The 16,541-nt window shown below is 42.7% G+C and overlaps 1 protein-coding gene across 1 annotated transcript in view; it reads right to left on the reverse strand.

The window, feature by feature from the left end:
- Nucleotides 1–15,079, reverse strand: part of MEGF10 (multiple EGF like domains 10) — a 161,389-nt gene extending 146,310 nt beyond the window's left edge. The window contains exon 1 of the mRNA XM_060006961.1: nucleotides 15,038–15,079. The gene's annotated coding sequence lies outside the window, so the exon portion shown is untranslated. The remainder of the gene's footprint in view (nucleotides 1–15,037) is intronic.
- Between the last annotated feature and the right edge of the window lie 1,462 nt (nucleotides 15,080–16,541).

Here is a 16,541-nt window from a genome sequence, read left to right on the forward strand (position 1 = left end):
GAAGGCAACCCATAAGCACTCACTTAAAATTCTAAAGGCAAATTTGGGGAATCTCTTTCAGAAGCTCTCTGGATGTCATAACAACACAATATCCTCAATCAAAGACAATTACACTGGAAGGTGACAGCTGAACCTAGAGGGTTAGCTTATAGGATGATGATCACGATCATAAAAATTAAACCCTACAGCAGTGATGGGCTGCGGGGAGGCCCTCCAAACAGTCCCCAGTGGCTGCACAAATGAAACTACAAAGCATCATTTACATCCTGCCTTGAAAAAAAAGCCAGGATTTCTTTTTCCTTCCCTAGCTTGGCAGAGCTCCGCGTCATAAGCTTTTTGGTTTTGTTTTTGAATGGTGGAAGAACAGTGCCTTTGCCCCAGGCTGGTCTTCACCAAAATAAAAGTAGACCACCTGGCTAGCTCTCCTGAGGAACTCTCTGCAGCTGAGTCCTTGGCTGGGCTCGGGCACAGTCCTCACCCTTCTTGAAGGAGGATGTCTTCTTCTCAGTGGGAAGAACCACCTGACCTCTCCTGGCCCAGGTGAGGCGCTTCCTGGCTGGCATGGCCTCCATTACTGACCCTCCCCTCACACTCTCACCACTTCAATTCCTCTGCCTCCTATGAAAGAATAGCTAAGAGGTCAATTGTTCAAAACCTGAAAGTCCAAAGCATACATTGTCCACCCATTCCCTCACCTCGCATGCTCTGGACAATGGTCCTCACTCGTTATTGACTGTTCACCAATTGTTAGCATCTCCACTAGAGGAAAGATGGGGTCCTGAGGAAGTTTCCATTAAGCAATGATGATACCTGGTGGCCTCACTGGTGTACAGTGGGAGACAAGGTCAAAATTATCCATTCAAATGAGGATTAGGATTGTGGGTCAGGTTCTCCACTTCATGTTATTCTTCTGTCCCTATAGTTCTGAATAATCTCGAAATTAGGTCCACAAATGCTTAAGTTCCTATTCTATGAAAAGAAAGAGAGAGTGAGAGAGAAAGAAGGAAAGAAGGAAGGAGGAAGGACAGAAGTGAGGGAGGAAAGAAGGAAGGAAGGAAAAAGGAAGAATGAAAGAAAAAAGAAAAAGTTTATATGTCTTGGTCTGCTAGGGCTGCCATAACAAAATACCACAGACTAGGTGACTTAACAACAGAAATTTATTTCTCACAGGTCTGGAGGCTGAGAAGTCCAAGATCAAGGTGCTGGCCAATTCAGTTTCAGGTGAGAGCTCTCTTTCTGGCTTGCAGATGGCCCCCTTCTCACTGTGTCCTTATATGATGGAAAGAGAAAGTTCTGGGGTCTCTTCCTCTTCTTATAAGGGCACCAGCTCTACTCGATTAGGGTCCCACATTATGACCTCATTTAATCTTTATCGCATCCTCACAGGTCCCATATCCAGGCACACTGTGGGGATAAGACTTCAAAATATGAATTTGGGGGACGCAATTCAGTCCATAGCACTATCTGGGGGCTGCGAGATAAACAATATATATCCCACGTGCTCAAGAAGTTTATATTCTAGAATCAATTTATGCTAAAAGTAGAAGGGCCCTCACACTTTATGCAGTCTGTTCCCACAAGTTCCAAGGATTACTTCTAGATACATTCCAAGAACGTACTTCTTTTTTTTTTTTTTTTTTTTTTTTTGTGGTACGCGGGCCTCTCACTGTTGTGGCCTCTCCCGTTGCGGAGCACAGGCTCCAGACGCGCAGGCTCAGCGGCCATGGCTCACGGGCCCAGCCGCTCTGTGGCACGTGGGATCTTCCCGGACCGGGGCACGAACCCGTGTCCCCTGCAACGGCAGGCGAACTCTCAACCACTGCGCCACCAGGGAAGCCCCAAGAACATACTTCTTGATGAGGGGGTTGGCTATTTTACCCTAATTCCCAGAAAGGGCATGGAGAGCTGAGGTGGCCAGGGGCACTTGTGATGAGGTAAAACAAAGAAATTAAACTCAAATTGTGCCTGTGTCTCCAGAGGGAGACTGGATATAGTAAGGTCTGGGCATCAACCACGTTCCTTAGCACTAGCCTCCTAGTACTGAAAGGGAAGTATCTCTCAGGCCAAGATGTTTAAAAAAACTTCTTGATTCAGAATGTTGAAGGAACATTATTGGGAAGCTTTTTTGCCCAAGCCAAGATCATAATTGTAGTTTGTTAGAGAGAGGAACTTTGCTGCTTTCCTGAATTAAGAAGGCAGAGTTTCTACACTAATTAATTCAACAAGTTCCATATCCAAAATAGTATGGCACATGAAAGAGAGCTTAGACCTGAGAGGCAACACACCAGGAATCTGCAATAGCCTCACTGTATTAAAAACAGAAGTGACCGGGCTTCCCTGGTGGCACAGTGGTTGAGAGTCCGCCTGCCGATGCAGGGGACACGGGTTCATGTCCCGGTCCGGGAGGATCCCACATGCCGCGGAGCGGCTGGGCCCGTGAGCCATGACCCTGAGCCTGTGCATCTGGAGCCTATGCTCTGCAACGGGAGAGACCACAGCAGTGAGAGGCCCATGTACCACAAAAAAAAAAACAAAAAAAAAACAAACAGAAGTGACCTAGACAAATCCTTGAGTAGAAATTAATCAATCCAATACAATCAAATAAAACTTACTGAGAGCTTACTGTATGCCACATAGTGTCCTAAGTCCTTTCTATTTATTATCTCAATTAATCCTCATAACAGCTCTCTGAGAGACTTAATATTATCCCCACTTAATTGATAAAGAAACTGAAGTCTAGAGTAACTGGCTCAAGGTTATATATCTAGTAAACAATGGAGCAGACCAGGATTCTAACCCCAGGAAGTCTTGTTCTAGAACCCACACTTTAAACCACTACATTATAGCACACCTGTGCCTTAGCTTTTCAACTACATCTGTCCACTGCACAGAGCAGTCAATGCTTGAAATGTATACTATCATAGAACGTGAAGCCAAGGGGGCAGGGACCTTGTTTACCTTAGGTATTGCCCTATCCCTAGCATAGAAAATCACGTGGGACATAATAGGTGCTCAATAAATATTTATTAAATAACTAGCAGATTGTGTTAGATTTAGTGAAATTACTGCAATAGCCTCTTTATCATCATCCTCATTTTTATTTCATTTCCTACTCCATCACCAATGATAATCCTTTGCTATTCACTGCCTAGTGAATTTAAGCAGCTTTCAAAAATTTTCCAACTTACTCCAACCTATTCTAACTTTACTTCTTGATATTCCATTATACAGACACTCCACTCTGGCTATCTCTGCCTGCCCCTGCTTCTGCCCTCACCCTCCCTCACCCAGCCCTGCATTTCTACCAGCTGGGTTACTCTCTCCCTCTTCTCCATTACATGAAGCTCACTTACCTTTCAAATTCCCATCTCTTCTAAGAAGCCTTCTCTGATCAACAAACCCACAGTGATCTCTCCCCATTCTAAGATGGGTTCACCCAGACATACCACCTGCTTCCTCATCCTTTTCTGTCCCCACAGACTGGCAACGTGCTGAGGAGAGGGGCCAGGGCTTGTCATTTTGAGTGTTTTCTCCAACGTGCAGCAAAGGCTTGGCTGTTCAGACACATGGTGAACAGAGATCAACTGACCAATACAGATATATCTCATCTAAAGGCAAAACATCTGCTGATTTCTTTTTAATAAAGGCAAAAAAATTTTTAATGAGATAAAATTCACATGACATAAAACTCATCATTTAATCACATTGTGCCACCATCATCCCTATCTACTTCCAGAACAGTTCATCACCCTCAAAGGAAAGTCCATACCCATGACACAATCACTCCCCATTCCCCATCCCCCAGCTTCTGGCAACACTAATCCACTTTTTGTCTCTACGAATTTGCCTATGCTTGACAGTTCATATAAATGGAATCATACAACATGTAGCCTTTGTGTCTTGTTTCTTTCACTAGCATTATTCATCCATGTGCTAGCATATATCATACTTTATTCCTTTTTATGGATGAATAATATTCCATTGTATGGAGTTATGACATTTTGTTTATCCAGTCTCCAGTCATCAGTTGGTAGGCATTTGGGTTGTTTTCACCTTTGAGTTATTGTGAATAATGCTGCTGTGAACATTTGTGCTCAAGTTTTTGTTTGAACCCTCTTCTCCATTCTGCTGATATCTTACGAGAGGAGAACAAATTCATTAACTAAAAGCCTCATCCTGGGCTTCCCTGGTGGTGCAGTGGTTAAGAATCCACCTGCCAATGCAGGGAACACAGGTTCAAGCCCTGGTCCGAGAAGATTCCACATGCCGCGGAGCAACTAAGCCCATGCACCACAATTACCGAGCCTGCACTCTAGAGCCCGTGAGCCACAACTACTGAGCCCACGTGCCACAACTACTGAAGCCCACGTGTCCAGAGCCCATGCTCTGCAACAAGAGAAGTCACCTTAATGAGAAGCCTGCGCACTGCAATGAAGAGTAGCCCCCGCTCGCTGCAACTAGGGAAAGCCCATGCGCAGCAGCAAAGACCCAATTCAGCCAAAGATAAATTAATTAATTACAAAAAAAAAGCCTCATCCTAATTCTGTACTAGAGATAAATAACTTTTCTTTTAATAAGATACTATCATCATTAAAAAATATTCAGGCCCATGAGTAAATTTAACTGTTGTTGTATTCCAGAATATTTTAAATTCCTTATTGATTATATCAGAGTATATCAGAGATCAGATTTCCTAACTTCTGTATTTAATTAATAGAATCTTACTTAAGCACATGAATAATTTGGTCATAAAAATCATAAGCAAAACTTATTCCTAACCGTGTTAATTTTTCTTCCCCATTTTAACATTATTTGGTGTTAAATAATGATAACATGTTTATTGAGAGCTTACTATGTACCTACCAGTATGCTAAATGTAACACTCTTTGAAATATATACTGTTATCATTTCACAGGGGATGAAAAGATGCTTAGGGAGTGTAAGTAGCCTGCCCAACATCACGAGGGTTAGGGGTGACCAGATCCTTACCCAGGGTGTCACATTTCACACAGTAAATGACACAACCAGCCAGGAGTAGACCCAGACCATCAAAATCTTGTCTCCTAGCTCATGACTTTAATCACATGTGTGTGTGTAAATCAACAGTTAACATTTAAGCCCAATGCCCAAAGGAAGTGTACAGAAGGTTACTCAGACCTCTCACAGCTGTGCTTGAACCATTTCAAAGTGAAGAACTCCAAATTTTCCTTTAGGAAACCAAAAAACGCTCCTATTGTCTCCATTTGAGTCTACCAGCTCCATATGGTAACAGCAAGCTAGGATGTTCTATAGGTACAATGACCCACACTGATGATGAATAACGTCCTCTAGATAGAAAAAGGATCACAGGTCGCCCATGTGTCAGAAGCATCGTTTTTGCTTATAGGGCCATTCCACCTTCACAGGTATTGCTCCCGGAGCTCATTGTGGAGCTCAGGAAGTGATGGCTGAAATAAGTGAGAGAGATGAGACAAAGACCCCATACCTCATCTCACTTTCTCCCAGTTAGAAAAATGAAAGAAAAAAGAAAATAATAGCAGTCCAATATTAGACTTCAGGAGAGTTGTCATCTAAAGATTCAGAAAAACACCCATGACCCAGAGTTGTTCTCTGATTTTTCCTGACAGATGACAGTGAACAGGAGGAGGGCGGAGAGTGGAAAGGAGAAAATTTACTAGCTGACCAACTTGGAGGGGCACTTTTGTTTTAGATTCTGAAGAGTGGGGCTCTGCTGACACTGCTGACCTTTTAGGCACTGGATTTGCTGCCTGGAAAAGTAGAACAATCAAATATGATGGTGCTGGTCCATTGCTTTCTGACACGCAGCTCTTCTGGCTATGGAAGTAAGAGCAAATTCAAAGATATTTAAAGCTCCAGGCCCTCTGAGCCCCAGCAAGACCCAAATTTTGTGACAGTTGGGGTGCTCAGAGTTGATTGTTTTCCATCACTGTTACAGTTTTAATTCTATGTTAAACATCATGCTTTAAATTTTTTTTCAAACTTTTAATTGAAGTACAAAATATATACCAAAAATGTTTACACATCAAAATTAAACAGCTCAATACATTTTCACCAAATGAACACACCCATTTAATCAGCCCCCAGATTAAACAGAACAATATAAGCATCCCAGAAACCCTCCTTGGCCAGGGCTTTAATCCTGACACAAAAATAAGTCCCAGCAAGCATCCTACGCCTAAAAGTGCATTTAGCATTCAATGTGGGACATGAACGACCACAGTGAAAGACATCATATCCCTGCCCTATTTTTTCAACACAAGCTGCATCTACACAGAACTTCAAGTAGAACACAGTACTCATCCCTCACAGCACCGAGGGGCGAGCCTCTCTAAATCACAGGAATGGAGCCAAATGAACAGGCCTAATGACAACGAATTGAAAATTAATGAACTAATCAGGAGCGTGTTGAACACAATTCTTCTGCCACCTGCAAAGAACAGTCTCCTCTTCCCTTTCTCCACTTCAAAGGCATCTCTATCACTGGTAAAACCAAATATCCACTTAGTAAAGTATAAACAAACTGCAAGGGGGAAGGGGGAGTGGAAACACAGGAATAAATAAGCCACTTGCCCCTCTGCAATCCACTTGCTTCTCCTCCCTTAATGGACTTACAATGATAGTCTGTAATCAAGGTGCAGTGACGGACTCAATTACAAGAAGCTCTAAGTGACCTCAAGCGAATCATATATCGCCTTCTCCTGGGTACAAACCTCCTTTAGCCTGATACGCCCAGTCAGAAAACCTCTTACCTCAGAGACAAAAGGATTCCTACGGCCAATGAGCACTAGCTGCCTGACACTGTGTAAATGGGCTCTCCATAACCCATTACATCCAGGGAAGGCTTTTCCCATTTGGCTTAACCCAAGGCTGCACTCTGTGCCTAATTTGCAGAAAAAAAAAAAAAAAAAATAGACACCTACAAATATCCACAGGAACAAGGGACTAAGTTTCCCTTTAAAAGGAACCCAGAGGCAAAGGCAGAATGAATGACAAACTTTCTCATAAAGGGAGTAATCAGGCTAAAAGAACAATCCTGTGTGAAAAGTCCGTGACCTTTACTGAGGCTATGACCTTGAATTTGAATCTTCTTCTGATGCAAAGAATGTAGCCAATTGTTGGGCTCTAGATTAGATCTTTACAGAAAGTTTACAACCCCTTCCCTCCAGGGCTAGAATCCAGTTTGGAAGTTGGGGGTGAGGACTGGTATCTACATGACACCTGGGGAGTCCCCCAACCTTATAACCGTCCAAATATATCAAGAACTTTCTAATGCATTTAACTGTATGACAACCTCAAAAAATTCTCAGCTTCTAAACTGATACCTGAGTCTAGATTTGTAAGGAAATTTTTAATATATCGTATACCTGGCAACCACAAAGAATCATTCTCTGAGATCATAGGCCTTGATTTAGGCCAGCTTTCAGATCAGATACTTGTCTTTGATGAACGTGGGGAAAAGAGGCTGAGAAAGGTACCTTTGCCTATCATGGACTGAGGGAGATTTTTTTTATTGTTAAAATCAATAATAAAGCCTTTCCATAAGATAAGTCACTGGGCATAGTAGGAAACAACTCTTCTTTGGCCAAAGATCAACTGGGAGTTCTAACAGACTTGTGTCCCTTTAATGCCGTGTCTCATGCCCCCCAAAACCAGCAGATTAATGATGCTCCCACAAAATTACTTTTTTCCTTCCCAAATCCTACCTCTGACACATTGCTGCAAGTAGTTTAACTGTGAAAGGCCTTGACCTCCTTTCTTTGTCTCTCTGATTCAAGTGTGTCTGTTTCCTTGGGGCTACCAAGCTCAGTTGGATGACGGACCGCAGTGGAATGGAGCATCGGCCAAGCCCTGAACAATGGGCCCCCTTTCTCCGGCTGTCACATGAACAGCGTTGTGTTACAGCCATTGTCCCTCCAAGCAGAGACAGAGAGGCACGGTTTCTCACAGACCAGCTATTCTCTCTGACCCCCTCTGACAGAGTTACTAAAAATTAGAAACGAAAGGAAAGGAAAAGAGAAAAGAAAAGGAGACAAAATTCATGCCTTCTGAATGGAGCGATATAGCCCTAACAAGAATTATTAGTGCAACCATGGACCATCTGTGTCAGAATAATACCTTGTCAAAAATACCCATCCCCAGTGCTCACTTCAGCAGCACATATACTAAAAAATATACATCCCTGGTCCCCACTGCATACCTACTGAATCAAAATCATTAGAGGTGAGCCAGTATTTGCCAGTGATTCTTATGCCCCTGAAGTTTGAAAGCAGAGGCCTCGAGCATTTCTAACCTTGCTGATGGCCCGATTTTGCACACCTATCTGTTCAAGGGATGTACAGGAGGTGGGGGGATATTGAAAGGGCAAATACGTTATACCATGGTTATCCAATCTTCGTGTGAGGGAAAACATATGGGAGAAGACAGGTGAGAAAGATGAGGGCACCAAGGGATGTGGGGAATGAGACAGGAAATTTTTAAAATAATAATGGCTGTTGAGAAGATAATAGGAATTTGGGGGTGGGGTCAGCAGTGAGCAAAAAGAGGGAGGTACAGGGAGAATAAAAGGAGGTGCTGTAGCAACCTGGCAGAGGCTTCAGAAAACGATGGACGGTGAGAAAGTTCCAGTGGTGGGATGGACTGTCAAAAAACAAGCATGTTGAATATTTAGCGCTAAGTTTCAAGATGTGAACTTCATTGTCCTAAGCCTTAAAAGTCAGCCACTCAGAGTTGAATGTTTGATGATAGTGTATGAAGTGAAGGAGAAATGAAGCGAAATCCATGGTTGGACGGATAACCTTACGCTAAAAAAGACGGTAGAGTAGCGTGGCAAGATCATCTCTAAACTTCTTAAAGGAAAATATGAATGCAGATTTGGATGATGCTAGAAGAAACAGGAGTCCTGTCTCCATCCACACCCCTAAGAAGCACCATAGTGGTTGAAAGAAATAACAGTTTTCTCATTTCACACCTTCGCATGGAACGGGGGCTCAATTTTTTACTTGACTCTCAGTTGGGTTCCCCAAACCACATTGGGTGTATATAATAGAATAATAGCACTGTAATATGAGGGGCTCCTTTAAAACACATTAGTGCTGTGGGCACAGGCAGAATCTAGTCCTATAGCCCCGGGTGTGGCTGTCATAAAACAATTCTCAAATGTTAACTCATTACTCCTATGGAATGGTTTAGTAACTGTTGCTTAAAGATGTCTTGCAAATTCCTGCAGCCATGTGTTGGCATTCCCCTGTCTTAAATGCCTCATGTACTCAAATCTCTCTCCTTCAAGGCCCTACACTGCCAGGAAACCTCTGGTGAACACAGAGACCTCTCTCTAGGATGAGCCCTCAGAGCGGCTCTCAGAACTGTCCACCTGGCCCTGGCTACACTCAGCCTTATACAGTCACTTGTATTTTTTTTTAAATCTGTTTTTTAAAGGCAAGTATCTTGATAATTCCACACAGTATTTATCCCTATGCCCTATACACCAAATACATATCTGATGGAGCCAAAATAAAACTCACACCAATTACTTTCTTAAAGAACAAAAGTCACATCGTCATGATTCCTTGACCGAAAAAATAATAAAGTACCCTTCTCAAAATATCAGTGGGGGTAGATATTTGAAATTTTTCATTTTGATTGTAGAATTAATCCCCTGGACCCAAAACAAAGGTTTCATACTTTTACTTTGTTCTCTGTGAAACAAACTGAATTTGTGGGGTTTGATTTTCAATTTGTCACCAAAAATTATTTAAAAAAAAAAAAAGACAGATGAACATGATTCTTTACCAAAGGTATTTAAAAGTTCCATCATGGGAATGATCACCTGTGGTGAGGTTTTAGCACAAACCCAATCTGTGCAGCTCAGCTGGCTTGGCCAGGATGTTAAGGACAGGCACTCAGTCACCCTCTAGATGGGGCCTCCTTGCTCCCAAAGATAAGATGTTTTTAACAGATGCTGATATCCTTCACATGTATGTATCAAGATGAGGCTTTCTATACTAAAATACTGTTTTCTTTGTGTTGGATGAGGGAAAGGGTACAATCTATTGCCCTCTAAGCAGGAAATTGAGGTGGTTAAAGTGCTTTACATAGTTTCTTTATCTAAGAGTATAAATCACTGGACCGGAAACAAGAAAAATCACTAGTAATGAACATCTATAATAACAGGATATATTATCACATTCACACTTTCCAGACTGGCTAATTGCACAAAGTATGCATCATCAAATAGCATCCAGACGGTGACCTGCACTTTTACAAATAAAGTTGTATCAAGGAAAATAACATTGGTTTGCATCTTCTTTTTTCGTCATAATATGAGTAATCCTTTTATTAATTGCTATAAATTAATCTTCTGCAATAACTAGTTTTTAAAAGAGTTAGAATGATTACAGTGAAAAATAATCTTAAATTGGGAAAAAAAGAGAGACAAGAGACAAATATAAAATCTTGGGAAATTCAGAGAGAGAGAATAAAGGAATGAATGAGTAAATCAAGAGATTAGGAGAGTAGTTAAGAGACAACAAAAGTACAGCCAGATGCAAGCTTAAATTAAGCTAGAAAAAGTTCATACTGGAAACAACTGAAAAAGAAGACAAATCAACAGAATCCAATGAATCTTGTGTTAATTCTTAAAGCTAAGCTAATTTTTAAAATGAAATACTGGGTACACATCCTTGAGAAAATGAGAGCAGAGTTCGTTCTTAATATTGCTTTGTTTAAAGTCCAAACAAACTGGATGTTTGTACTTCATTCATTGACACTGCTCCCTTCCTGCTCTATGTTACTGGAACTCTGTTACTTCAGCCTATGAAAGAACATTGTTTTGTTGTTTATTTTATGGTGGAGCTGCCCATGAGCTAAAAGTTCAATTTTTGAAGCATCACTATCTTTGTCATTACCCTGCAATTTGTTCACTTGTTCAAATAATATTGCATATTTCCATGATTATAAAAAAAATAAGTGGAAAATGAAAAAATTAAAAACCTAATCATAATTATAAGAAGACTTTGTCTCATAAACTTAACATGTGAAACAAAGATCGAATTTATTAGACATGCCAAAACGGCAAATCTTTAGCCTGAACCAGACACTTATTTAACTTGAACAGGTCAACTGGGGTTCAAACAGGAAGAAATATCAAAATTATAGAATATTTAAAGAAAGAAAAAGTAAAGAAAGAAGTAAATACTGAATACTATGTCTAAATGGCAAGATATAATTATAAATTTATAACATACTTGTCTCTCTAGGACCAGCATTCCCTGTAACATGTAGGCTTTTGGACAATCTTTGGACCTGTTTTTAGGACTGCATCCTGTACTCAAGTAGGAAAAACAATATTGAACCAGTCACCATGTCTCTGATCAAATACAAAAAAAGATGCAAAGATGTTTTATAAACTAAAAAGCACAGGGTAAACCATTACAGTGCCCTGACGCTGTCATTCACAACCAAAACTATCCCAAAGGTATGATACACTCAGCTCTTGTATTGTAATGCTGCCACAATGTTGAACATGTAACATCAATTCAGTGGCATCTGGTGTTTCATAAGTCTTCTTAGGATATTCTATTTTGTCCTTTTTCACTCTGTGTTATTAACTTTGTAGACTCTGTCCAGCCAAACTGTAAATTCTTGAATGGCTTCTCCACAACCCTTAGTATGTACATAGTGACTGTCCCAAACACTTGGTGTGCTAAGAAAAAGTCAACTGCATTCATTCATTCATTCATTCTTCCTCCACATTCTTTAGGCATTTATTATATAACTACCATGTGCCAGCCATTGGAATAAAGGCTCAGAATAAGGAATGATAAACTCACCAATCAGTTGGAGAAAAATTCAGGTAACATAACATAGTTGATAACAGTATGATAGATGCTATATTAAAGCTATCCACAAAGCAGAATAGGAATCACATGAGATACCACCGTTTATGTGAGCGAACTAGGAAAAGCTTCAGAGGGGAGGTCTTAACTGAACTGCATCTTGAAGGATGACTAGGTAGTAAGAAGTTGGTTAGACCAAAAAAGGGAGCAAAGACATTTCCTGCAGAGGGAACAGCATACACAGCCAGGGCCGGGAGGAGTGAAAGAGGCAGTGTATTCTTTAAGGAACAGTAACAAAATCAACATCAGTGGGGCTGAAAGGCTGGAGAACAGGGAAGCAGAGAAACAACCCAGAGATTATATGTGAAGCTGGTCTTGTGTATAATGTTAGGAGGTTTAGCTTTATGCTGTAAGCCAGTGTTTCTCCAAATGTGATTTGAGGTCACCTCAGATTCGTTTGGGGATCTGCTCAAGTGCAGATTTCTGGCCCTTACATCTGGGATGAAGCTCCAGAATCTGCATTTTCAATAAGCACCCAGGTGACACTGATGCTTACCATCTGGGGAGCCGCCAAAGATTATTAAATAAGGGAATGACACAATCAGATTTGTATTTTAGATATATGCTATTAAACAATCACGAGGAAGGTAAATCCGCTGCTGAAAATGAGCTTGTGACTTAAGTTTGCATTAGAACCATCTGGGGAACTTGTAAAAATGCAGACTTTTCGCATCTCGTCCAAGACTTATTGCACGTGAATCAAGCAGAGGTGGCTAGGATTTATATTAGGTAGAACTATTATACATGAAATCGCCATTTTACCTAGATCAAAAATGGTCAAATTTTGGCAGTTTCTCACAGCTTCATCTAATACTTTTAATAAGCCCCACTCCATGTTTCTGATATACATCAAAGTCTCAGAATAGCTGATGAAACACAAGCAGAGCTAAATGCCTTTCCTTTTTTATTATCAGTGTCATTACTCACTTTGACTGACATGCAATGATGTGACATAATTTATGTACCTAAAACAAATGTTAAAAGAAAAAAATGATGTTCAAAAACAACCACCAATGAGCTAAGGCTAATTTAAGGATGTTAGAGCTGGAAGGAACACCAGAGATTATCCAGCTCTTTCCCTACCTCCCCACACATGATGAAGCCGATGGGAGGAGTACCCTGCTAGAAGTTATACTGAATATTTTGTTCAATTCCTCAGTGATACATGCTCTTCATTTTAACAGGTATTGAAATCATTAGAGCTAAAAAGTGTTGGGGATTTAATTTATAGAGTGATAGTGCCACGTGAAGCCCTAAACTTGATGTGGGGGGGGGGGATGGGCATAAAGCAAATACTTGTGCATATCCATTTCTAAAATGAAGCCAACGAATTTAAATAATATAGAACCTAGAACAGTGCTTGAACTGTAATAGATGCTTAATAAACATTTATTGAACAAATTATTAACCTCTTAAAAAAATAGGTTAAAGGAGGTTAGTAATGCAAGGAGTTTCTAAGGCAATGTAGTTTACAGGCTGTAAACTGAGTGTTGATTTCCCACCTGCTAGCCTATCCCAAGCACCATTTGGCACCAAACCATGACCCCTCCCCTACAAATCCCAGCCCTGCCACATGCACTGTTCTTTCCTCTGAAGGGTCCCCAGCAGAAAGCAATACAAAGACCACGTCTGAGCAAAGTTTGACAATGCATCACATTCTAGGTGGGAGTGAAGGCCACATGGGCACAGCTTTCAAAGTCTATTCAAATAGGAAGAATAGCTAACACTTAATGACAGCTAACAAAAACTATATCATCACGATACAACATGTTAATAATGTTAAAATAATATGATGATGATGCTAATAATAATAATAATAGCTAATACGTGCTTACTATCTGCCAGGCTTGTTAGCACTCCACACACATCCACTCATTTAATCCTTTGGACGACCTTCTGGCGTAAGCATTGTTATTATTCTGATTTTGTAGATGAGGAGAGAGAGGTTAAGTAACATCCAAAATCACACAACTGGAAAGTGGCAGAGTTGACAGTCGCCCCCAGGCCCCCTGGTCCCAGAGCAACCCCTCTGTTGAACTCTTTGGCCTCAGAGCAGCACAGCAAAAAGTACCCTGCAAGCTGACCTCCTGGAGCGTTCACATCAGGAAAATGATCCGGTCCCAGTCTTTTCATCCATAAGGAATGAAGCATCTTTAGTTGGGAACACCATACACAAACTGAGACTCAGAATATAAAGGAGAAAGGCCAGGAGGGCCAAGAAGAAACGGCATTTTCCTCTGCCTTGGGATAGCATGGATATCACTGCCTGAGAACTTCAGGGCTAACAAAATCTCAAACTTTAACTTTCCCCTGAAGAATCTGGGTCCTCATGTGGGGATATTTTCTAAAGAAGTATCAAAGATATCACTATATTTCATCTGCTCCGTGGTACCATTCTTATTTCCAGAAAGAAAAATAAAGACAAAATATTTCCCTAAACCAGGGGTAAAAGCTCTAGATGAAAGGACTTTAAAAGACCAATAGGAGATAGATCTTTCCATGGTAACTATGGCTGGAAGAACCGCCCTTCCCAACATTCCCTGAGGTGCCAGGTATTCAAAGAAATAAGAGACTCCTTCAGTTTAAGTCACCCAGCCTCTGATCCTGACGCCCCTAAAGGACGCTGAGAGCGCAGTAAGAGGGAGCATCCCCACGTCTGACCGCACAATCTGAATATCAAGTCCCGGAGAAAGAGAAGTTTAGAAAACAAGATCCCAGAGAAGTAAAGCCGATCTGAAAGCAAGAGCCCCGCCGAAACTGCTTTTCGTTCTCAGTCTCATTCTCCCCAAACCTCCCTACACCCAGCTATGACACCGGTCAACACAGAAGCAACACAAACAAGGAAATACAAGGGCAGAAATTATGCAAAATAAAATGCGTAACGGGGGCATTTCCTCATGAAAAATACTCCAAGAAGTTCCTACCCAGCCCCAAGACCAAATCCAAACACTAACAATAAACCCTTGAGACAAGTAAACAAGTCAGACTGAGCCCGTCTCATCCCACCTCACGGGGCACCCGGGGTATCCTGGTTAAGGAAAATGTGCCCGCACCCATAAGAAACCATCCAGCGTCCGGCCAAGGTCCAGCGGCTGCCAGAACGGAGTTTGCCCAACTCTTACCCGAGATCCTGAGATTCGCAGTGCAACCCTTTTCCCCTGGTTTTCACGCAACGCCAGCGGAGAAGCAAAATCTGTTCCAAACAGCGCAGTTAGCCTCCAAGCAGCGTCCCAGAAGAGAGCGATACTTGGAAGTCTCGGTTAAGGCTCAAAGAAGGAGACGCACGGGAAAGGAGGCGGGTCTCTGCGCATTTCCAGAACCCCAGTTTTGCGCACGGGGAAAGTACTCGTTGCAAACTTGAGTAAGGTTTTCTCCGTCTGGCCAGAGATGCTGAAGGAGGAGGGGAGTAACCCGAGCCGGGCCCGGGATGCGAGCAGTTGCCGCTGCTGCAGCTGCTGCCGCCGGGGCAGTGACCGCTGGAGGGGGGCGTCCTCGGCGCCGCGCGCAGTCCCTAGTGTGACCGGCAGGATCCTCCTGGCCCAACTCCTGCGCCCGATCGCGAGTCGCCCCTGTCCTGAGAGGCTTCCACCGCGCCGAGGCGACTCCGCCAATAGTCTGGCTACTAAATTGGCAAACCTTGGGGTCACCGCGTGGGGGTGAACCTAAAGGTGGTGGAGGGAGTGCCCGTCTGCGTCCCGACTCACTCTCAATGTCCCAGTGTCAAAGTCCCCGGAGGTGTTCTAGACCCTCTACGAGGAGTGGAGGGTTGGGGGAGGCACCCGAGCGACCAGATGGAGTGGACGGCACGCCCCAGCGGTGCCAGGGAAGGAGCGAAACAGTGGGACAGAGAAGGGAAGAGTGACCTAGCAGTAGAAGAGTGTGCGCCGCCGCCACAAAGTGGTTGGAGAGGTGGGGCGAGGAGTTGGGGGGCGGGGGACGAAGGGGGCCCACTTTACCGAGGCTGGGCGGAGAGAGAACTCCAAGGACCCGCAAGAAAATCCCTCCAGGCCCGCGGAGGCCCCGCGCGGAGATTTGTTGGGGAATGGCTCCCTCTGCCGACTCGCCGGGGACGCCCCAGGAAACCCAAAGACGCAAAGTTAAAACGATGAAAAAGGCTTTTTCCCCATCTGTGTATTGAGCGAGACGTGAATTCTAGAATCTACTTCTCTGGCTGATCACCTTCCTCTTACGAATTACCCTGCATGCGAACCACCCAAGAAGATACAAACTTCTTATTCGTGGAAAGATGTTGTTGGTGGGTTTTTTTTAATGTTAAGCTGAATTCTATCCTCCCTCATCCTCCCCAAAAGGCTCGTGCTCCATATTCACGCCAGATGAGCCACTCCTACCAGGCTTCTGTTCCTTACATTAATACGAGCTCTTTCTTTTTAGAGAGACCTCAAATGCATATGCGACCCCAGACAATAACAGCACCTGGCAAACAGTCCATGCTCAAAGTTATGCTTGAATGGAATGAATGAACATATATGTTTGAAGCCCCTCACCATCCTCTTCATGACCTTGGGGTAAGTGTTCACCCCTGGACACAAACAAGGGGAGACTGTTTCTGTTTGTTTGCTTGTTTACCAGGTATCATCACCCCTTCTTCTGGTTAACAGTACCTTC

The sequence above is a fragment of the Delphinus delphis genome, chromosome 3, assembly GCF_949987515.2.
Source record: "Delphinus delphis chromosome 3, mDelDel1.2, whole genome shotgun sequence".
Taxonomy (NCBI): domain Eukaryota; kingdom Metazoa; phylum Chordata; class Mammalia; order Artiodactyla; family Delphinidae; genus Delphinus; species Delphinus delphis.